The sequence below is a fragment of the Oncorhynchus clarkii genome, chromosome 17 (genome assembly GCF_045791955.1).
Source record: "Oncorhynchus clarkii lewisi isolate Uvic-CL-2024 chromosome 17, UVic_Ocla_1.0, whole genome shotgun sequence".
In the NCBI taxonomy this organism is placed as follows: Eukaryota; Metazoa; Chordata; class Actinopteri; order Salmoniformes; family Salmonidae; genus Oncorhynchus; species Oncorhynchus clarkii.
Window position 1 is genome coordinate 35440486 of NC_092163.1, and position 23582 is coordinate 35464067.

Sequence of the window (23582 nt, forward strand, 5' to 3'; positions counted from 1 at the left end):
ATAGAGAAAAGGAGAAAGATGTGTGAGAAAAAGAAAGAGAGAGAGTCACAAGTCCACCAGTTCCTAAGCATGCTGCTCAACATTTCTCACGGCTAAAACAGACTCACAATTGTTAAACGCAGTTCAAAGGGTCAAGAGAGCCAGGTTTTGGGCTATGAAAAACAAGTGTAAAAAAGTGTAAAGTGTAAAAAACGGAGGTAACATTCTCAGAAGTAGAGGCTCATAACAATGTCATGAGATTGACTTGATGCCTGTGCTAACTTGACAATAGATACGGTATAACACTGGTATAACATGGTATAAATATATTAAATAATTTATTAAAACACACTGTTTTGCAATGAAAGACTTTAACAGGGTTGCACCATGGTGTAGACCGAGGACAGCTAGTTTCTGTACATTGACTTCAATACAAAACCTAGGAGGCTCGTGGTTATCACCCCATACCTTAGACTTACACAGTAACTATGACAACTTCCGGAGGACATCCTCCAACCTATCAGAACTCTTGCAGCATTAACTGACATGTGGTCCACCCAATCAAAGGATAAGAGAATGAATTGGATACTGAAAGCATAAGCTACAGCCAGCTAGTACTGCAGTGCATAACATGTGGTGAGCAAAGAGAGAGAAAGTCAGCAGTTTAACAGTTTTGAACAAATGTATTTATTTAAAAATAAAGGAGAATCAAGCCACCGGGGCCCACCGGTATAACTGCTAAACTGCTCGCTGCCGACTGTACTGCGTGATTGTAGGGGGTTTACTAACATGTTAGTTCTAGTAGCTATGTTGACTATGATGTTAATATGAATGGCGACAGAGGGAGATGGCTGCTGTTTTATGATCCCAGAATCAATTGAGCTATTGTGTATGTTTTCGCATTATTTTTAACTTATTTTGTACATAATGTTTCTGCCATGGTGTCTGTCCGGCGCCGACAGAGATGGCCGCCTCGCTTCGCGTTCCTAGGAAACTATGCAGTTTTTAGTTTTTTTACGTGTTATTTCTTACATTAGTACCCCAGGTCATCTTAGGTTTCATTACATACAGTCGAGAAGAACTACTGAATATAAGATCAGCATCAACTCACCATCAGTACGACCAAGAATATGTTTTTCGCGACGCGGATCCTGTGTTCTGCCTTACAAACAGGACAACGGAGTGGATCCTATGCAGCGACCCAAAAAAACGACTCCGAAAGAGAGGGAAACGAGGCGGTCTTCTGGTCGGACTCCGGAGACGGGCACAGCGCGCACCACTCCCTAGCATTCTTCTTGCCAATGTCCAGTCTCTTGACAACAAGGTTGATGAAATCCGAGCAAGGGTAGCATTCCAGAGGGACATCAGAGACTGTAACGTTCTTTGCTTCACGGAAACGTGGCTTACTGGAGAGACGCAATCCGAAGCGGTGCAGCCAACAGGTTTCTCCACGCATCGCGCAGACAGGAAAAAACATCTTTCTGGTAAAAAGAGGGGCGGGGGCGTATGCCTTATGACTAACGTGACATGGTGCGATGAAAGAAACATACAGGAACTCAAATCCTTCTGTTCACCTGATTTAGAATTCCTCACAATCAAATGTAGACCGCATTATCTACCAAGAGAATTATCTTCGATTATAATCACAGCCGTATATATCCCCCCCCAAGCAGACACATCGATGGCTCTGAACGAACTTTATTTAACTCTCTGCAAACTGGAAACAATTTATCCGGAGGCTGCATTCATTGTAGCTGGGGATTTTAACAAGGCTAATCTGAAAACAAGACTCCCCAAATTTTATCAGCATATCGATTGCGCAACCAGGGGAGGAAAGACCTTGGACCATTGTTACTCTAACTTCCGCGACGCATATAAGGCCCTGCCCCGCCCCCCTTTCGGAAAAGCTGACCACGACTCCATTTTGTTGATCCCTGCCTACAGACAGAAACTAAAACAAGAGGCTCCCACGCTGAGATCTGTCCAACGCTGGTCCGACCAAGCTGACTCCACACTCCAAGACTGCTTCCATCACGTGGACTGGGAGATGTTTCGTATTGCGTCAGATAATAACATTGACGAATACGCTGATTCGGTGTGCGAGTTCATTAGAACGTGCGTTGAAGATGTCGTTCCCATAGCAACGATTAAAACATTCCCTAACCAGAAACCGTGGATTGATGGCAGCATTCGTGTGAAACTGAAAGCGCGAACCACTGCTTTTAATCAGGGCAAGGTGTCTGGTAACATGACCGAATACAAACAGTGCAGCTATTCCCTCCGCAAGGCTATCAAACAAGCTAAGCGCCAGTACAGAGACAAAGTAGAATCTCAATTCAACGGCTCAGACACAAGAGGCATGTGGCAGGGTCTACAGTCAATCACGGACTACAGGAAGAAACCCAGCCCAGTCACGGACCAGGATGTCTTGCTCCCAGGCAGACTAAATAACTTTTTTGCCCGCTTTGAGGACAATACAGTGCCACTGACACGGCCTGCAACGAAAACATGCGGTCTCTCCTTCACTGCAGCCGAGGTGAGTAAGACATTTAAACGTGTTAACCCTCGCAAGGCTGCAGGCCCAGATGGCATCCCCAGCCGCGCCCTCAGAGCATGCGCAGACCAGCTGGCCGGTGTGTTTACGGACATATTCAATCAATCCCTATACCAGTCTGCTGTTCCCACATGCTTCAAGAGGGCCACCATTGTTCCTGTTCCCAAGAAAGCTAAGGTAACTGAGCTAAATGACTACCGCCCCGTAGCACTCACATCCGTCATCATGAAGTGCTTTGAGAGACTAGTCAAGGACCATATCACCTCCACCCTACCTGACACCCTAGACCCACTCCAATTTGCTTACCGCCCAAATAGGTCCACAGACGATGCAATCTCAACCACACTGCACACTGCCCTAACCCATCTGGACAAGAGGAATACCTATGTGAGAATGCTGTTCATCGACTACAGCTCGGCATTCAACACCATAGTACCCTCCAAGCTCGTCATCAAGCTCGAGACCCTGGGTCTCGACCCCGCCCTGTGCAACTGGGTACTGGACTTCCTGACGGGCCGCCCCCAGGTGGTGAGGGTAGGCAACAACATCTCCTCCCCGCTGATCCTCAACACTGGGGCCCCACAAGGTTGCGTTCTGAGCCCTCTCCTGTACTCCCTGTTCACCCACGACTGCGTGGCCACGCACGCCTCCAACTCAATCATCAAGTTTGCGGACGACACAACAGTGGTAGGCTTGATTACCAACAACGATGAGACGGCCTACAGGGAGGAGGTGAGGGCCCTCGGAGTGTGGTGTCAGGAAAACAACCTCACACTCAACGTCAACAAAACTAAGGAGATGATTGTGGACTTCAGGAAACAGCAGAGGGAACACCCCCCTATCCACATCGATGGAACAGTAGTGGAGAGGGTAGCAAGTTTTAAGTTCCTCGGCATACACATCACAGACAAACTGAATTGGTCCACTCACACAGACAGCATCGTGAAGAAGGCGCAGCAGCGCCTCTTCAACCTCAGGAGGCTGAAGAAATTCGGCTTGTCACCAAAAGCACTCACAAACTTCTACAGATGCACAATCGAGAGCATCCTGGCGGGCTGTATCACCGCCTGGTATGGCAACTGCACCGCCCTCAACCGTAAGGCTCTCCAGAGGGTAGTGAGGTCTGCACAACGCATCACCGGGGGCAAACTACCTGCCCTCCAGGACACCTACACCACCCGATGTCACAGGAAGGCCATAAAGATCATCAAGGACATCAACCACCCGAGCCACTGCCTGTTCACCCCGCTATCATCCAGAAGGCGAGGTCAGTACAGGTGCATCAAAGCTGGGACCGAGAGACTGAAAAACAGCTTCTATCTCAAGGCCATCAGACTGTTAAACAGCCACCACTAACACTGAGTGGCTGCTGCCAACACACTGACACTGACTCAACTCCAGCCACTTTAATAATGGGAATTGATGGGAAATGATGTAAATATATCACTAGCCACTTTAAACAATGCTACCTTATATAAATGTTACTTACCCTACATTATTCATCTCATACGCATACGTATATACTGTACTCTATATCATCGACGGTATCCTTATGTAATACATGTATCACTAGCCACTTTATACTATACCACTTTGTTTACATACTCATCTCATTTGTACATACTGTACCCGATACCATCTACTGTATCTTGCCTATGCTGCTCTGTACCATCACTCATTCATATATCCTTATGTACATATTCTTTATCCCCTTACACTGTGTACAAGACAGTAGTTTTGGAATTGTTAGTTAGATTACTTGTTATTACTGCATTGTCGGAACTAGAAGCACAAGCATTTCGCTACACTCGCATTAACATCTGCTAACCATGTGTATGTGACAAATAAAATTTGATTTGATTTGATTTGATTTGATTATGACCGAAAAGAGCTTCTAGATATCAGCACAGTGATTACTCACTCCATACTGGAGGAATACTTTTTCTTCAACGAGTCAGACGGGAAGGATTTACTTCAGACGCCCGACAAGGCTCTCATCACTGTCATTCGCAGGAGAAAGAGACTTAGGTATTGGGGACGAAGGTCCAGGTGCATTGTAAGGATCCGATACCGAGAGGGTAATCTAACTTTACCATCGGTCCTATTAGCCAACGTACAATCAATCGATAATAAAATAGACAATTTACAATCACGTATATCCTACCAAAGGGACAAGGTACATACAGCTGGTGGGTTTTAAGCTTTTTGGTAGGCCTCTGGTAAGACAAGGGGTGGCGGTCTATGTATATTTGTAAACAACAGCTGGTCCACAAAATCTAAGAAAGTCTCGAAGTTTTGCTCGCCTGAGGTAGAGTATCTCATGATAAGATGTAGACCACACTATTTACAAAGATCATTTTCATCCGTATTTTTCGTAGCTGTCTATATACCACCACAAACCAATGTTGGCTCTAAGACCGCACTCAATGAGCTGTATGCGGCCATAAGCAAACAGGAAAACGCTCATCCAGAGGCGGTGCTCCTAGCGGCCGGGGACTTTAATGCAGGGAAACAAATCCGTTTTTACCTAAATTCTACCAGGTATTTTCATCAATAAGTTTGTCATCCCCAAAGTGACCGTAAGTACATACCCCAACCAGAAGCCATGGATTACAGGCAACATCCGCACTGCGCTAAAAGGTAGAGCTGACGCTTTCAATGAGTGGGAATCTAAACCGGAAGCTTATAAGAAATCCCGCTATTCCCTCCGACGAACCATCAAACAGGCAGAGCGTCAATACAGGACTAAGATTGAATCGTACTACACTGGCACCGACACTTGTCACATGTGGCTGGGTTTGCAAACTATTACAGACTACAAAGGGAAGCACAGCCGTGAGCTGCCTAGTGACACGAGCCTACCAGATAAGCTAAATAACTTCTATGCTCGCTTCGAGGAAAGTAACACTGAAGCATGCATGAGAGCAATCACTGTTCCGGATGACTGTGTGATCATGCTCTCCGTAGCCGATGTGAGTAAGACCTTTAAACAGGTCAACATTCGCAAGGCCAGACGGAGTACCAGGATGTGTACTCTGAGCATGCGCTGACCAACTGGCAAGTGTCTTCACTGACATTTTCAACCTGTCCTTTATTGAGTCTGTAATACCCACATGTTTCAAGCAGACCACCATAGTCCCTGTGTCCAAGAACAGTAAAATAAACTGCCTAAATGACTACTGACCCGTAGCACTCATGTCTGTAGCCATGAAGTGCTTTGAAAGGCTGGTAATGGCTCACATCAACACCATTCTCCCAAAAACCCTAGACCCACTTCAATTTGCATACCGCCCCAAACAGATCCACAGATGATAAAATCTCTACTGCACTCAACACTGCCCTTTCCCACCTGGATAAAAGGAACACCTATGTGAAAATGCTATTCATTGACTACAGCTCAAAATTCAACAGCATAGTGCTCTCAAAGCTCATCACTAAGCTAAGGACCCTGGGACTAAACACCTCCCTCTGCAACTGGATCCTGGACTTCCTGAAGGGCCGCCCCCAGGTGGTAAGGGTAGGTAATAACACATCTGCCACGCTGATCCTCAACGGGGGCCCCTCAGGGGTGCCTGCTAAGTCCCTTCCTGTAATCCCTGTTCACTCATGACTGCATGGCGAGGCACGACTCCAACACCATCATGTGTTGGAGTCACACAACAGTGGTAGGCCTGATCACCGACAACGACGAGACCGCCTTATAGGGAGGAGGTCAGAGACCTGGCCGTGTGGTGCCAGGACAACAACCTCTCCCTCAACGTGATCAAGATAAAGGAGATGATTGTGGACTACAGGAAAAGTAGGACCGAGCTCTCTCCATTCTCGTCGATGGAGCTGCAGTGGAGCAGGTTTGAGAGCGTCAAGTTCCTTGGTGTCCACATCACCAACAAACTATCATGGTCCAAACACACTAAGACAGTTGTGAAGAAGGCACGATAAAGTCTATTCCCCCTCAGGAGATTGAAAAGATTTGGCATGGGTCCTCAGATCCTCAAAAGGTTCGACAACAGCACCATCGAGAGCATCACTGCCTGGTATGGCAAATGCTCAGCCTCCGACCACAAGGCACTACAGAGGGTAGTGCATACAGCCCAGTACTCGGGCCAACCTTCCTGCCATCCAGGACCTCTATACCAGGAGGTGTCAGCGGAAGGCCCTAAAAATTGTCAAAGACTCCAGCCACCCAAGTCATAGACTGTTCTCTCTGCCACCGCACGGCAAGCGGTACCGGAGTGGCAAGTCTAGGTCCAAGAGGCTTCTTAACAGCTTTTACCACCAAGCTATCTGACTCCGGAACAGCTAATCAAAGGGCTACCCTGGCCGCTCCTTTACTCTGCTGCTACTGTCTGTTTATTATCTATGCATAGTCACTTTAATAACTCCACCTACATGTACTGATTACCTCAATTACCTCGACTAACCGGTGCCCCCGCACATTGACTCTGTACCGGTACACCCTGCATACAGCCTCGCTATTGTTATTTTACTGCTGCTGTTTAATTAATTATTAGTAACTTTTATTTTCTACACTTTTTTTTCTAAAAGCATTGTTGGTTAAGGGCTTGTAAGTAAGCATTTCACTATAAGGTCTAGTTGTATTCAGAGCATGTAACACATTTGATTTGATTCGAATATGGTGACAACAATGTAGGCTGTGTTTAGGCTGTGTGTATCTGTCACCTTGATTACTCAAATTTCTCTCAACCTGTGCAACTATGTTTTAAACTTTAATTCATAGGCTAGGTTGTAGCAACCTTATGATGGATATAGGGAATAGAGAAAAGTTTGAGTATCATCATCAAACCTATCGATGTGACAGTCATCCAATATGCTGTAATAGAAATAAGGCCATGCTCATACAAAGATAATCATCCTCCCTCATCTTTAATGACACCGACCGCCACTGGTGTGATATGCAGAAATCACTCCTCCATTTCCTGGATGCTAAAATTCTAATAGTTTGCCTAATTTCAGATTTCGTGAAAAAACAAGGTCCCTTGTTATTGTACCACCTAAACTGCTGTAAAATATTTTCAATAACCAAAAAATATAGTATTTTCAGCTGTTTGAAGCTGGTGTACAAAACCAAACGTAACATACACAAATAATTAAACTTTAGGATGGGAAGCCTAGAAATAGTACACATAGAACAGATCTACCGCGTCTTAGACTTGGTTTCAATGAGAATGACAGATCTATAACTCACATTTCTATGTGAATTTCATCACCCAAAAAGTTACATATTGCAGCTTTCAATGGCTATAAGGTTACAGTTGAAGTCGGAAGTTTACCTACACTAGGTTGGAGTCATTAAAAATAGTTTTTCAACCACTCCACAAGTTGCTTGTTAACAAACTATAGTTTTGGCAAGTCGTTTAGGACATCTACTTTATGCATGACACAAGTCATTTTTCCAAAAATTGTTTACGGACAGATAATTTCACCTAGAATTCACTGTATCGCAATTCCAGTGGTTCAGAAGTTAACATACACTAAGTTGACTGTGCCTTTAAACAGCTTGAAAAATCCAGAAAATTATGTCATGGCTTTAGAAGCTTCTGATAGGCTAATTGACATCATTTGAGTCAATTGGAGGTGTACCTGTGGATGTACTTCAAGGCCTACCTTCAAACTCTGTGCCTCTTTGCTTGACATCATGGGAAAATCAAAAGCAATCAGCCAAGACATTAGAAAGAAAATTGTAGACCTCCACAAGTCTGATTCATCCTTGGGAGCAATTTCCAAACGCCTGAAAGTACCACGTTCATCTGTACAAACAATAGTACTCAAGTATAAACACCATGGGACCACGCAGTCGTCATACCGCTCTCCAAGAGATGAACGTACTTTGGAGCGAAAAGTGAAAATCAATCCCAGAACAAAAACAAAGGACCTTGTGAAGATGCTGGAGGAAACAGGTACAAAATTATCTATATCCACAGTAAAATTAGTCCTATATCGACATAACCTGAAACACCGCTCAGCAAGGATGAAGCCACTGCTCCAAAACCACCATAAAAAAGACAAACTACGGTTAGTAACTGTACATGGGGACAAATATCGTACTTTTTGGAGAAATGGCTTCAAGTCTGATGAAACAAAAATAGAACTGTTTGGCCATAATGACCATCGTTATGTTTGGAGGAAAAAGGGGGAGGCTTGCAAGCCGAAGAACACCATCCCAACCGTGAAATGCAGGAGTCGCAGCACTTGTTGTGGGGGTGCTTTGCTGCAGGAGGGATTGTGCACTTCACAAAATAGATGGCATCATGAGGGAGGGAAATTATGTGGATATATTGAAGCAACATCTCATGACATCAGTCAGAAAGTTAAAGCTTGGTCGCAAATTGGTCTTCCAAATGGACAATGACCCCAAGCAAACTTCCTAAGTTGTGGAAAAATGGCTTAAGGACAGCAAAGTCAAAATACTTGAGTGGCCATCACAAAGCCTTGACCTCAATCCCATAGAAAATTTGTGGGCAGAACTGAAAAAGCGTGTGCGAGCAAGGAGGCCTACAAACCTGACTCAGTTACACTCTCAGTTACACTCAGTCAGGAGGAATGGGCCAAAATTCACCCAACTTAATGTGGGAAGCTTGTGGAAGGCTCCCGAAACGTTTGACCCAAGTTAATCAATTTAAAGGCAATGCTGCCAAATACTAATTGAGTGTATGTTAACCTCTGACCCACTGGGAATGTGATGAAAGAAATAAAAGCAGGAATAAATAATTCTCTCTACTACTATTCTGACATTTCACATTCTTAAAATAAAGTGGTGATCCAAACTGACCTAAGACAGGGGATTTTTACTCAGCTTTAATGTCAGGAATTGTGAAAAACTAAGTTTAAATGTATTTGGCTAAGGTGTATGCAAACTCCCGACTTCAACTGTATGTGTGCACATATCATGTTTTTTTGTTTCAAATGCGATCTGTGTAGACAAATGTGATGTTAGTTTGGTAGCTCACACATGCATGTATGCAAACACACACACACATACTGCAGTACTGCTATATTTTGAGGGAGTGCGTGTGCGGTCAGCTGAGCTGGTTTAAAACCAGGAAGAGGCAACAACGTGATCTTCACGTCTAGTCCTGTCCAGCCACAACACTATCCATATTGTCAACACTGCTCTCTCACACTTGGGTTTTTTTAAGTGGTTTTTCAGTAGAAAATAAAAAATACACAGAGGTAGAGCAGCCAATTCCCTGTCCAGAACATCCACTTAACCCAAGTACCAACCAAGTTATATTACTTTCTTCGCTTACCTCAAAGAGTCTGTTAAGATATAGTCATGTTAACACACTCTGTTCACATTTGACATTTTTGTCATTTAGCAGACGCTCTTATCCAGAGTGCATACATTTTCATACTTTTTCCCCCCCAGTACTGTCCCCCGTGGGACTCGAACCCACAACCTTGATGTTACGAGCACCATGCTCTACCAACTGAGCACACACAAAAATAGCAACAAGCATATTATTGAGTGAACAATCACTTCTTTGATACATATCAAATTACTAGCAACCAGTGTTTCAGCAAGGTCTTCTTGTTAAGGGGAAGAGGTAATGGCTAGCCATTTGATAAGCATGAATAATGCATTGTTCGGCCAAATGAGCAACTTGGCAAGATGCATGTCGCATGGATTATGTTGTCATACTGTCACACTTTCCCCAAGTTATAGCACACACTATGTTACATAAAGCAAGTTCCTAAAAGACTATGAGCTGGTGTCCCAGACTGAGATTAAACCCAGACCTGGTCTAAAAATATTTTTTGAATGGAGATTTCCCATCGAGCATGCTCTTAAATCCAGAACTAGGCTTAATCTGTGTCCAGGAAACCACCCCCAAGAGTTTAGTCTGCATCGTGTTTTCCTTCTTGCTATGGAAAATGTAGTATCGTGATAGCACCCCATGAGTAAAAGTGTAGTTCAAACCCTGCACACATGGCAGTGGCACATAACAGAAACCTCCAAGGTAAGGTTATAACATTTCACTTGAACCCGCAATCACAGTCTCCTTTACACTGTGTCTGTTATAACACTTGCAACGACTAAACAAATGGCAGTCACAACAACTGGAGTCAGCCTGAGGCTGTGACTATCCCTGTGTAATGACACTTTCAGGTAAAGTGATACTAAAAATGTTTTTAGCGCCTCTATGCAGGCACGCACACACACACACACACACACACACACACACACACACACACATGCAGACAGGCATGAGGGGCAGGTAGGCTCGTACACTCACACAATGAACTAAGTTGGTTATCGGAGAGGGATGGAGAGAAAGAGGGAAAGAGGAGAACAAGATGGAGAGAAAGAGATCTAAAAGGCTATACAAACGGAGAGTGGTGTCGATTCCTCTGGCGTGGCACACGTGAAACTGGCGTAACTATATCCTCACATTACTATGACTATGACCTCATCCTGACTAGTGTGTGTGTGTGTGTGTGTGTGTGTGTGTGTGTGTGTGTGTGTGTGAGCTAGTCTCATGTGTCCAGGTTTTTTCCTTTTCTCATACACACACACATGCACACACACACACACACACACACGCACGCACACACACACACGCACACACACACACACACACACACGCACGCACACACAAACACAGCTGCTCTCCCATTGCTACAAAACATCAGCCATACTCATAAACTACTGTAGCCTACAGTACATCAAAGAACCAAGTGTTTTGCCCATTGCATGAGTCAAACTTTTCAATGACTTTATAGGTCGTATTTGAGCCTCTTGTAAATGTAATACCTTCACTGACAATAAGGCTATTCTGTCCAAGCGTATGCCTTAGTTGCACAATTACACGATTACCAATGATCTATATCACCTTTTCTAGTAATTGAGGCAACCTTAACCTACATTAAATACATGGTGTAGAATACAACCGTAGAATACAACCACACCACCATGCAGTTAGCGCACTCCTTTCAACAGGAAATGTAGCCTTCATTAGTTTACAGACGCACCTGAATCTACCTCAGGTTACACTACACCTGGATTCCTGACAACCTTGATATGAGTGAAATATGGAATCCTACCCGTCACCGTCGAAACGCGTCTTTCCAGTCCGCCTGTCTCTATTTGAGGTCCATCTGTTAGAAAGTAAAGGAAAACAATCGTGAGTACAACATACATTCAGCACTGAGTGAGTTGAGGTGCACCATTTAAGTGCATCATCACTTTCTGATGGGCAACCAGATGACGCGAGAGAATTGATTGTTTCAATAAATGGCTAATCAAATACGTGGGTAAATGCAAAAGCGTGATGACCTTTCACACGCGCTAAACTCTGCCTCAATTCTCCCAACATAATGCAAACGAAGAATTGAAGATTATCTTTTACATTTAAATTGTTCAGACTATTCAAGAGTAGACCAAATAATAAGTAGCCTACCTCCGTGGTTACTATTTGACACATTAATTTGAGAACAGTTTTCTAATTTATTGACGTCTTCAACGCTGATATTAATTAGCGAATGAAATTCAACAGGGGAGCAACATGTGGTCCAATTTTGCGATACATGTAGGCCGTCTGTAATATGAGGCTACTGTAAATGTAGCGAATGAAATATCTTGACAACTCCAAAAGAAATTGACGAGCCTACTTCCTTTCGTCAAACGCGCAACAAAAAACTAAGCGAGAGGTGTTGACATAATCTGTCTAATTTTCGCATTGTAGAAGCTATAATTTCTGCGACGTTACTGTTGAGTTGATCTGTTAGTCTAACGTTCATCTCCTTTGAGGAACAGTAAAATGAGCCAGTTCGGTCTCAGGGCTCCACCTGCTGAACTCAAAATACTCTTTGCGTGTGAGAGGGCGCGCACCCATTTTATCAGCCTGTCTGAATCATGTCCATTTGAGCTAAAAGTGGAGACCACACAATCGCACAATAACATTGGAACAGCTCACTCGAAATGCAGGGCTTTATTCAATCTGTAACGGTGAGGCGTTATGGGCCTACAGATTCTGCCCAAGAAATGTAAAGGTGATTTCAGATTGAGCCGAAATTTGCATTATTGACCGCTCGGCTGACAGGAATATTGCCTTTAACTTTCAATCGCGCTGTAATGCTGAATTTCTCTATAGAGATTGCTGCAAGGATAATAACGAGTAAAGAAAGGATGTGGTATATTGTGTTGTTATAGAGGATTTCGAGTTCACACACACAAACAGAAAGGCATATGCAAGTGCCTGATGAAAAACTACAAATAGCAAGAGACATGTAGAAAATACATGCAAAGGCATTATAATAAATAATATGGTGTTAATTGTACTGTATGTATGTGTATGAATGTAGAGTAGCAATTAGCAAATTAACACAAATAAACAAACAGACAGAAACCCACAAACAAACACAGACAATACTAGTGCACTGCCCTGATGTTCACATCCAGTAGTGTCCATAGACAGACTCTTCAGAGTGTGAGGGTAAGATAAGGAACATGGCAGGGAGGGAGGGAGAGACGAGATGAGTGCAGACAATGTACAGTGCCAGCCTCACTCTGCCGGAGTAGACAAAAACATGAGGTGCCAAACACACATACAACACACTCCAACAAAACTTTATTGAAAATAGGTAATGACCTTGTCACTGCAAATTCAAAACTGGACAAAAAAAATGTATCTGTTGAGCAAAGAAGAGGGATAACTCCTTCTATTCAGCTTACAGTTGTAAAACATTGTGGTGTGAAATAATAGGAAAAAAATGGCAATTACTTTTAATTACCTTTTGGTATGCCAAAAGGATTTTCCCTTTTCACTCTGTGTGTGTGCTTCTGTGAAGTCAAACATCAGAAGGGAAGTGGCTGTATAGCAGTTTACCTCAACAGCATTTGCTTTGAAATCATGTACGGCTTAATGTAAAATTATGTGTTCCTAACATATTTTCAAAGAATCAAACATGAATCTAAATTTTGAGAGTACAAATTGGGGCCACAATTAATCAAGGATGGACCGCAAACGGTCCCCGGGCCACAACATTAATATAAATTGTGTATTGATCCATGGGAGTGCCGAGTTTAAATTCAAGCTACAAGCACGTATCCCAAGTTAGGATTGGGTCCACCCCACAGTCATACCCATGACTTGTTGGCTGATTACTCTTGCCATAAGTACCAAAGGAGAGACACTAGCTGTGTTGTATTATGGTTCTGATAAACTTGTTGATATCAGTTTGTTTTGAGTGGAATTGTAATTTCACCTTAAATGAACTGAAGAGAGCCAAAGTGTAAACAGTGCCAGACTGGTTCAGACAATTCCAAAAGATTAACTGACTGAATCTATTTGACCATCCCAAATCAGGTTAGAGTTATCTCCATGGGCCGTGCTCAATGACATATTGTAGACATAGGGTGGATTTGGCCGAATGGAGAACATTTAGTCTCATTTAAAAGGGAATAATCCTATTATCTAGGAGAGTGAGTTGAGGAGTGGCTGCTGATCTGACCCAGAATGACCAGGATTGTGAGAACTAAGAGTTCAGCTGTGACTGTGGCAAATGGGCCAGACTGCTACTGCTGTTGTGTCTTACAGAATGTTGTCACCATACAGATGGAGTTCAGTAGATTTTACATTCCTTCCAATATAATAAATATACAGCGTAAAAATAATAGGCCCTAAAACTGAACCCTGGAGGACCCCCTTCGTAAGCCGTCGAAACTCACATTTCCGTGCCCTCCTGTACCACACATTGTGTTCTGTCAGAGAGATAAATGCTGAGGTGTCTGTGGGTGAGGACGGGTAGAGCTGAGCGAGATGGGGAGGAGGACAAGTGAGGTGGAGAAGTACAGAGAGAAACAGAGAGGGAGAGAGAGATACCATGCACACATGCCTCAGTAATACTGAAATGTACAGCTCTGAGCTCTATGACCAGTGGGGTGCCAGCTCCGCTCCCAGGCACAGGAAGCCAATAGGAATGAAAGGAATGCAGTCAGGCAATGCAGTGATGGAGGGAACAGAAGTTACCATACACACAGGGCAGATTACCAAAAAGAAAAAAAGACAGAAAGAAAGATAGATAGATACATACTGCACCTATCACAGTGTTCAACATGTACATGTATATGGCATAATTAAATATTAGATGTAGAATATTCGATAGAGATTATTATTATTATGAGGAGTCCTACTGTAGCTTCATGCAGTGTTATGATTCCTGGAATATGTCATATTATCTCAGTCACAGATTTCCTGGTACTGGGTGGAGGCCTGAGGGTATATCCCTGGGCAAACACTCATCTGTTATTCAATCTCTGGGGGGGGGCACAGGGTGTGTTCACCACCCTCCATCTATTTATTTCAGTCTCTCTGTTCTGTGGCTCTGCTCTGTTCTGTCTGTCTGTCTGACGGTCTCTTTCTCTGATAGTGAGACACACCGGCTGAGCTATGACTGCTGTGTGTCATTGAGCAAAACTGTCCTTTCCACTGGCAAGGCAGAGCAGGAAGCGTGAAAGAACTGAGAGAATGAATGTGATGGATCATTGTTGTGTTCCAGCCTTTCCCATGCACATGTGAAAGATGTGGTGACATTTATCTTTGACACTTGCAAGGTCTTATATCTTTTTGGGGGGTGTATAGTTATGGTATAATCCATTTACTGATATTCTATTTACTGTCTCTCTCTGCCATTACATCAATTCCCTTTCATATCAGGGTAGTGTGTTTTCTATCAGAGACCACTCTAGTCAACGTCCTGTAACAAACCTCAGACTCGACTGTCTCTAGCTAGCAGTGGTGTGGTGACTGTGAAGGTGTTGAGATGCTAGCGAAAATGGGTTGCCTTTCAGCCTTTCCATTCCTGGTAGAGATGCTATGTTACGCTAAGCCACAGAGAAGACAGATAAAACACACTCACTTCGTTTCACTGGAAACAGAGATGCTGGAAAGCGCAGTGATATGACGCCCTCACACACTCCTCTGTGTGTGTGTGTGTTTGTGTGCGCGCGCGTGTGTGTGTGTGTGTGTGCGCGCGCGTATCTGTGTATGTGTGTGTGTGTGTGTGTGTTTGCGCATGTACTGTAACCTCAAAGGATTTTAAATGTCTTGTCTTATGTCTTGCTCTCTGCAGGCAACAACTTGAAATTAATGACATCAAATGTAGGTTTCATTTAAACCCTGCGCCTGACTCCTTTGAGACCACGGGAACGAGTTGAAACTTTGTAAGCTAGTATCATGTACGTTTCAAATCTAAAATGCTCGACAAAGTTCATTCACGTGGAACACACCTCGTTGATGACAACAAATTGAAAAGACGAGGGAGGCCATGAATAATGGATAGAAATAGACAGTACAGCATTTTTCCTTTCTGTCTATGTTGCTATTAGTGGGTTTTCCTTCCACCCCCAAGTGAGAATTGAGAAAAGTTGTTAGTCATCATACATCCAGCATCACCTTTTACTGCAGTGGGCTAAATCAGGGTCAAACAGAGTGTTTCTTGGTAGTCTTAAACAAATCTATTTAGAAACAAAAGTATACACCTCACACGCATGGTTATGGGTTATGAGTTGAAATGTATTTCATTTTTAGTTTGCATCCCAATATTGCACTATATACATCAGAGAAGACTGAAATATAATATAATATAATATAACAAAACCGTATAAAAACATGTTTTTTTTATGTATTAATGATACAATTATGAAAAATATGAATAACATTCCATCCATGAGGCTAAAGAGGGTGCTTTTGGTCACTAACTGCTGAAAAAGGCTACCACTTCTCCTTTTGCACATACCTACAAATCTCCCTTTCCATCACCCAGTGTCTGTGCCCCTTTCAAAAGCTACCTTTCAAAGTGACAACAACAACTAGTGATTGTTGGTCATTATATGGTATATAGTTTTGCAGTTATAATTTTGAGCAGCAGGTAGCCTAGCGGTTAGAGCGTTGGGCCAGTAACCCGAAAGGTCGCTGTTGCATAATACCAGAGCCGACAAGGTGAAAAATCGTCCGATGTGCCTCTGTGCAAGGCACTTAACGCTAATTTACTCCAGGGGTGCAGTACTACTATGTCTGATCCTGTAAAAACAGCACGTTTCACTGCACCTATCTGGTGTATGTGATACTAAAACATCCATTTTTGTAGTATTATTACCGAAATATACTGAGAGTCATGCAATGACTCAACTTTTCCAGCAGGGGGTGGCAGTTAACGAACCATTTGACCACCCTGAGGCTACAGTACTTCTCATTGAATCTCAACATTGGCTAAAGCCCAAGGGAGTCTTACCATGACAAAAATCACCCATCACACATCCTCTTTACCCATTATGCACAATAATTCCCTCTCTGCACTTGACCTGTGGTCTCGGTCACTCCTCTACTAAGACTGAGAGTCAACTACTGTCCCAGAGAGAGTGTTATGTCCCAATGGGCTACTTCTGTCTGACCTTTTGACGTCTTGACCTAGTGACCTCCACAGGCTAAACACAGTCTGTGCTGGAAGATTTATCACCACAACAGAAATACTGGCCATAAGTAATTAAACGGAGGCTGATTACCCAATCTGGCATTTCACAGAGAGAGTTTCTGTTCCGCTAAAATGAAATTCATTTGATTGAATTTCAAATTCATGTAATAATCAGAGAACTCATACCATTGGTCCAAGAAGCATAACACAGGGTGCAATCATAGTGGTTACTATGCAAATATGACCAATTTGAACTTTTCATAACTAGGTATCGAGGGCATTTTGTGAAATATCACTGTTTTGCACACTGTAACTCTCAACAAGAGTTGGTCTGGAGTGAGATACCATCTCTATTATGGAAATACTTAATTTGTGTGTTATTTACAACACATCATCTACGTCTCGTATAACTTCAATGGTGAGCAGTGAGCATCTATGAAACAGTGCACATCTACAATATGAATTCATCGAATTGTTCTGCTTAACAGTAGAGATTTATTTAGGTGTAGATGACATCAGTCCTAAACCTCTATATGAAGTGCTTTCAACTCTCAAACCAACAAGAACTCCTTGGACTGTAATTTGAGTTTGTCACCTCCAAGTCAGAGCAAAATAGCTTGTGAATGTCCTCATTATGGACCATTATTGTCAAAAAGGGCATAAAACTCCTGAGTTAGGAGCTCAACAAACCACACATACACAACTATATATATATGGAGTAGCCCTGGGAAGATTAAAAATAGAGAGGAACTTTAGTGTTTTGGGCAAGAGAGTGAGCAAAAGGCTGAGCCATGAGTTCAGTCGTGTTTTTTTAAAAATCAAACTAGATTTAAGTGTGGTGCACTGTAAGTTCAAGATGAGGAGGATCAAGAAATCAAGAGCTGGGAATGCTTTGCACTCTGTTTTTGTGTCTTATGATGACTAGTTTTGATCTAGTCTCTGATAAGACTTTATGTTTTCAACTTTTGGTTGCCTGAAGATTGTCCCACGCCGTAGAAATACAATCAGTGGTAAAGTACACAAATGTCGAACTCTACAGCTAGGACAGCTTTTGTAGCCATACAACTAAGAAAATGTTTGTATGTTGCAATTTCAAATTGCGCTATCGCTATCATAAAGGCGGTTTTTCAAAGGAATAAGAAGACGTGTGCCAATGGACAGGAAGGGAGAGAGGGGGGAAATGAGATGGACAAATTGCAAGCACATTTAGTTGATTTGTTCTTTTTCCCTGCTTAGGGACCTGTAGGGCAGTGATCAGTGCTGTGGGACACATGGAAATACATTGGTCAGATTATGAAAGCAGGCCAATTCACTCTCAATGCTCCTAGCTATCTCTCCTCCTTCTCACTCTGCAAGCTTTATTAACCGTATGGGGAGAAAGTAGCACATCAGAGTGATCAAAACAAAATGAAACATTAGGAAATTTCCCCTTACCCTGTCTACTCTCTCTGTTTCTGTGTGTGTCTCTCTCTACACACACACACACACACACACACACACACACACACAAACACACACACACACACACACGCTTGCACGCACAAACACACGCACATGCACACACACACACCCTGACACTGGTGGTGGGACTGTTGTTTTGTGTTCCCTTCTTCTGAGCGGACTGACTAAGTCTCAGGGGTGGGTGGGGTCTGTTTCCAATTTTCGACCCTCTCCCCGTCCCGAGTCCCAAGCAACATCACCTCCGAATTCTACGACAAAAGGAAAAACCTACTGTAGGTACAATAATCATATTTTCCTCCGAATGCCCAGAGTTTTTCCGCCTGTGATATTAGTGTGGTATCATTGAACATGAACAACAAAGCGAGTGTGGGAAGCTACATCACAAAGCGAGGAAGAACCAAAGCTAAAGCTGTTCTCCAGAAACGCACAATGAGAGACTTGACACATGAACATCTGCCGGGGAGTTTGACTCAAACAAGATGACAACAACAATGAATCAACAAAACCCCGTCTTTACCAACTTGAGTAAACAACATATCTCCTCATCTGCACACGTGTTACCCTTACTCTCTAACGTGAGCATGTCAAGTACAGTGGAGTTGAAGTGAAGTGTAAAGTGACATCTCATTCTCTTGTCAGCCCATCTCTAATCGCATAGAACCCCTGAGAAACCAGATTGCAGAGTGATACAAAAGTACCCATCTGATACAGAACAGTAAAACTATTTTTTTCTTACCAGTATTAGATTTGGACAGCCAGTGTTAGGTGCTTTCTTGTCCCTCATACAGCAGTCAGCAAGCAGGTCAATCTCAGAGGGACGGGTTGAAGTGGGTGGGTGGGTTAGATACTTGCTGGACAGCGGGGTGGGTAGAGAGCAAGTGTGTACGTTCAAGGAGAGAGAGAGAGAAGAAGTGCTTGAGACAAGGGGCTTGCTCTGCCTTTTGAGCCACTCTCACTTCCGTTCTCTCTCTCTCTCTCTCTCTCTCTCTCTCTCTCTCTCTCTCTCTCTCTCTCTCTCTCTCCCTCTCTCTCAGACTCACACAGTTGCTCAGCTCTATCAGTGTAATGTAGGTTTTGTCAGTGCAACCCCCGAACCAGAAGCTACAGGGAGAGTAAGAGAAAAAAAATGGAAAGTGTGTGTGAGCAGTGGTGTAAAGTACTTAAAGTAAAAATACTTTAAAGTACTACTTAAGTCGTTTTTTGGGGTATCTGTACTTTACTTTACTATTTCTATATTTTTGACTACTTTTACTTTTACTACACTACATTCCTAAAGAAAATAATGTACTTTTACTCCATATAATTTCCCTGACACCCAAAATACTCTATACATTTCGAATGCTTAGCATGGCAGGAAAATAATCGATTTCACGCATTTATCAAGAGAACATCCCTGGTCATGCATTCTTCCTCTGATCTGGCAGACTCACTAAACACAAATGCTTTGTTTGTAAATGATGTCTGAGTGTTGGAGTGTGCCCCTGGCTATCCATAAATTAAAATAACAAGAAAATGGCACTGTAAGGTTTGATTACAGTTTTTTCCAACTGCTTACACACGTTTTCAAAACTGTCTCCTTTTTTCAAAACTCTACACACAATTCCCAAAACTGCACACACAAAATGCAAAATGTCTCACATCTCCTTCAAAATGTAACACTGCATTCAAAATGCAATAAACACATGTCAGAATGAAGCATTTGCATCGAATGGCAAACACTGCTTTCATAATAGTACATTTTTGGATATACCCTGTAAACACTGTTGTTCTAAATCTAGAGCTCTTTGGTCTTTCATAGGCTTATATCTACATTTCAATACAATGTTCTACAGTGAAAATAATCTGCTGAGAGGGGTAACAAGTACACTGTAAACACCAATACAATGTAGAAACAGAAAATATTTATTATGCCAAACATTACTGTTGTATACAGTAGCATACAACAAAACCATAAACATATGTAAACCAAAAGTATATTATTTAGAATACAGTAAAGAACACAATTGTGTGTGTGGGGTCCCGGGGGGTCAGTCCAGGAATTGGTAGGGGAGGGGGGGGCTTCATCTCTTCTCCGGCCTCTTCTCCGGCCTGGGTCTGGCCACAATACTTCATCCACATCACAAGATACGTTTTCTCTTGCCAAACATCGAGGGAAGTATCTCCTAGCATGACGTATCCAACCTTGGACAGAGGCAACCTCTATGTCCCCACATGCGTCCTCCATTGGCTGGAGAAGCGGCATGCGGGCATATGGTTGGCGATCAACCATATGCCCGCATGCAACTACAAATTGTGGATGGGTGGCAAACCAGTTTTGGACCAGAACAGCCCGGTGAAAACTAACATTGGTGCCGTTGGAGGATGCGTTGTATGGTCGACAGGCTTACAGCATTGATGTTGTTAAATATGGTGTCATTATTCAAGATATGCTCTCTTATCTCTCTTGCATTGTTGGCCAAAACCATATTTATAATTGCAGTCTCTTGTACATCTGTAAACAAGCGTCCTCGTCCTCCATGATGTCTTTGCCTTTCCACTCTGTACAGAATTCAAACACAGTATGTGTTCAGCATAGGAACTGTAAACAATGTACAACATTTTTTACTTTTTCCAACACTGTGTGTGTGTGTGTGTGTGTGTGTGTGTGTGTGTGTGTGTGTGTGTGTGTGTGTGTGTGTGTGTGTGTCAGAGAGAAAGTAAGAGCGAGAGAGAGAGAGTGTGAGAGAGCGAGAGTGAGAAAGAGAGAGAGAGAAAGAGAGAGAGAGAAAGAGAGAGAGAAAGAGAGAAAGATAGAGAGAGAGAGAGAGTGTGTGTGTGTGTCAGAGAGAAAGTAAGAGCGAGAGAGAGAGAGCAAGAGTGTGAGAGAAAGAGCGAGAGTGTGAGAGAGAGAGCGAGAGTGTGAGAGAGAGCTGAGAGAGAGAGAGAAAGAGAGAGAGAGAGAGAGAGACTGTGGCAGACATTGACAATGGCAGGAAATGTTGTATCAGGATGCACTGTATGAAAATACAAACAGTAAAATCAAATAACACCCATAAAAACAACTTAAAAACACATTGTACTAAAAATATCCTTTAGGAAGGTAGTGTTTTAAAAGTTACTCTACGTTTTTAACCTGGCAATGCAATATCCCTCGGGCCATAACAATGTATCTTGTAGAGGGCTTTTACTGCAGATTATTATTTATTGATAGTCACTGGTTCAGGGAGGTATCTCACAAACCATGATCAATAAGTGGAATGTGTTATTAGTCATATATACGGGATACGCATGGAATACATTTTCCAACAAAATTCTTACTCGCAGGTTCCTTCTCAACAATACAACAACAATAATAAATAAGAAAAGAAAAGAATACAAACATAAAGTAAATGGCAGTAGAATAATACATTTTAGTATAAGTATAATACAGGAAGGCACAATTTATAGTCCAATATTTGCACCTGTATTGGGGAAGGGGGGGGACAAGTGTACAAATATGTGTGTGTGTGTGTGTGTGTGTGTGTGTGTGTGTGTGTACTGTATGTCTGTTTGGATGTGTGCATGAGTGAGTGAATGTGTGGTAAGGTGCGGACATACAGAGCAGGTGGTCTGTCCAGTTCAAATGTTTAGCAGTCTGATGGCTTGCAGATAGAAACTGTCTCGGAGACGGTTGGTATCAGACCTCATGCTTTGATGCCATCTACCCGACGGTAAGTGAAGGAACAGCTCGTGGCCTGGGGGGTGTGGGTTTCCTTGATGAAGCTGCGTTCCTTCCTCGGGCCCCATTTCGAGTAGATGTCCTGGATGGGTAACCGTTGTGTATTTATTGGCTGCAATGACTGCCAATTTACCAATATTAACTGGAAGAACAGAGTCATCTCCAAAAATAATAAGGGAAAGATCTAGTGGTAGTCATACTAGTGACCTGTGATAAGATCTGAATCATTTCTTCCCAATAATTGCCTAGATCAGGGCAGGACAAAAAAAACATATGCAGAAGTGTGCCCACACCCGATTTACATCTTGGGCAAAATGTTGAATATTTCAAATGTATCTTTATACAGTCTCTCAGGTGTAGTAGACCCTATGTAAAAGATTCAATTGCATCAACTTGTGCCTTGTGTTAAATGAAAGTTGCTGGGCATCTAAAAATCGTTTTCTCAATTTTTCGTCCTCAAAAATGACGCCAAGATCATCATGCCACTGCATGCAAGCCTTCAGGGCTTCATCATTCCCTAACAGAGCTTGAAGACTAGAGGACTAGAGGACTAGACTAGAGGACTAGACTAGAGGACTAAGAAATTAAATCTTTTTTACCCTTTCCTCTACAGTCACAATGTATCAGTTGTAGATTTTACTCATGGGCTGAGTCCTACCTCCCTGTTGAGTGGCAATATAATGCCTAACCTGTAAGTACTTGAAGAAATCAGTTTGAGGTAACTGAAAATGAGATGCCAGTTGTTCAAAGGACAGCGGTTCACCTTCTCTATACAGATGACCAAATTTTTTAAATTCCTTTGTTGAACCAAGAAAATGTAATACCATCTCTCAGGGCTTTGGGTAAGATGAGGTTAGTTAATATATAGAGCTATGCCCTTCTGTTTGTTTACAGACTTCAATCAATATGTTTTGGAGTGTTTTCAATTAAAATGTTGTTTATCAGACCTAGCAAAGCTTTAGGTGGGCTAATATAAGGTATAGATGCCAATGAAACAGGGGAAAGACTATTCCTCTATCTGTCTCCAAGAGGGTGAACATGTTGTATCTTGCCATAGCCACAGCCTTTAACTGAGATTCCCAGTAATACAACTGGAAGTCAGGTAGAGTAAGACCTTCCGAGTATGGTTTGCATAAAGCTGTGTGTTTCAGAGACCTTCCTATTAAGTTGTTTGTAGAAAACTTTGGGAGTAGGAAAGGCCAAGGTTTGAAAAAGGTACAGAAATTGTGGTAATATATTCATCTTTACAGAATTGACCCGCCCAATAAGAGAAATGGGTAAATCTTGTCATCTATCCAATTCTTCCCCAACCTTTTTGAGAAGTGGAGTTGATTTGTCTTAATATTTTCAGAAGGAATTTGCAATCCCAGATATGTCATTTTCGGATGTCTCCAAGAAAACGGCTGGTCTAGAATTGGGTTCTGCATAAATGCCCTGTTAAAAGGCATGATTATACTC

The 23582-nt window shown here is 42.7% G+C and overlaps 1 protein-coding gene across 1 annotated transcript in view; it reads right to left on the reverse strand.

Moving 5' to 3' along the window:
* LOC139370734 (histone deacetylase 7-like) overlaps positions 1 to 11643 on the reverse strand; it is an 87023-nt gene extending 75380 nt beyond the window's left edge. The window contains exon 1 of the mRNA XM_071110398.1: positions 11597 to 11643. The gene's annotated coding sequence lies outside the window, so the exon portion shown is untranslated. The remainder of the gene's footprint in view (positions 1 to 11596) is intronic.
* Positions 11644 to 23582: the final 11939 nt, after the last annotated feature.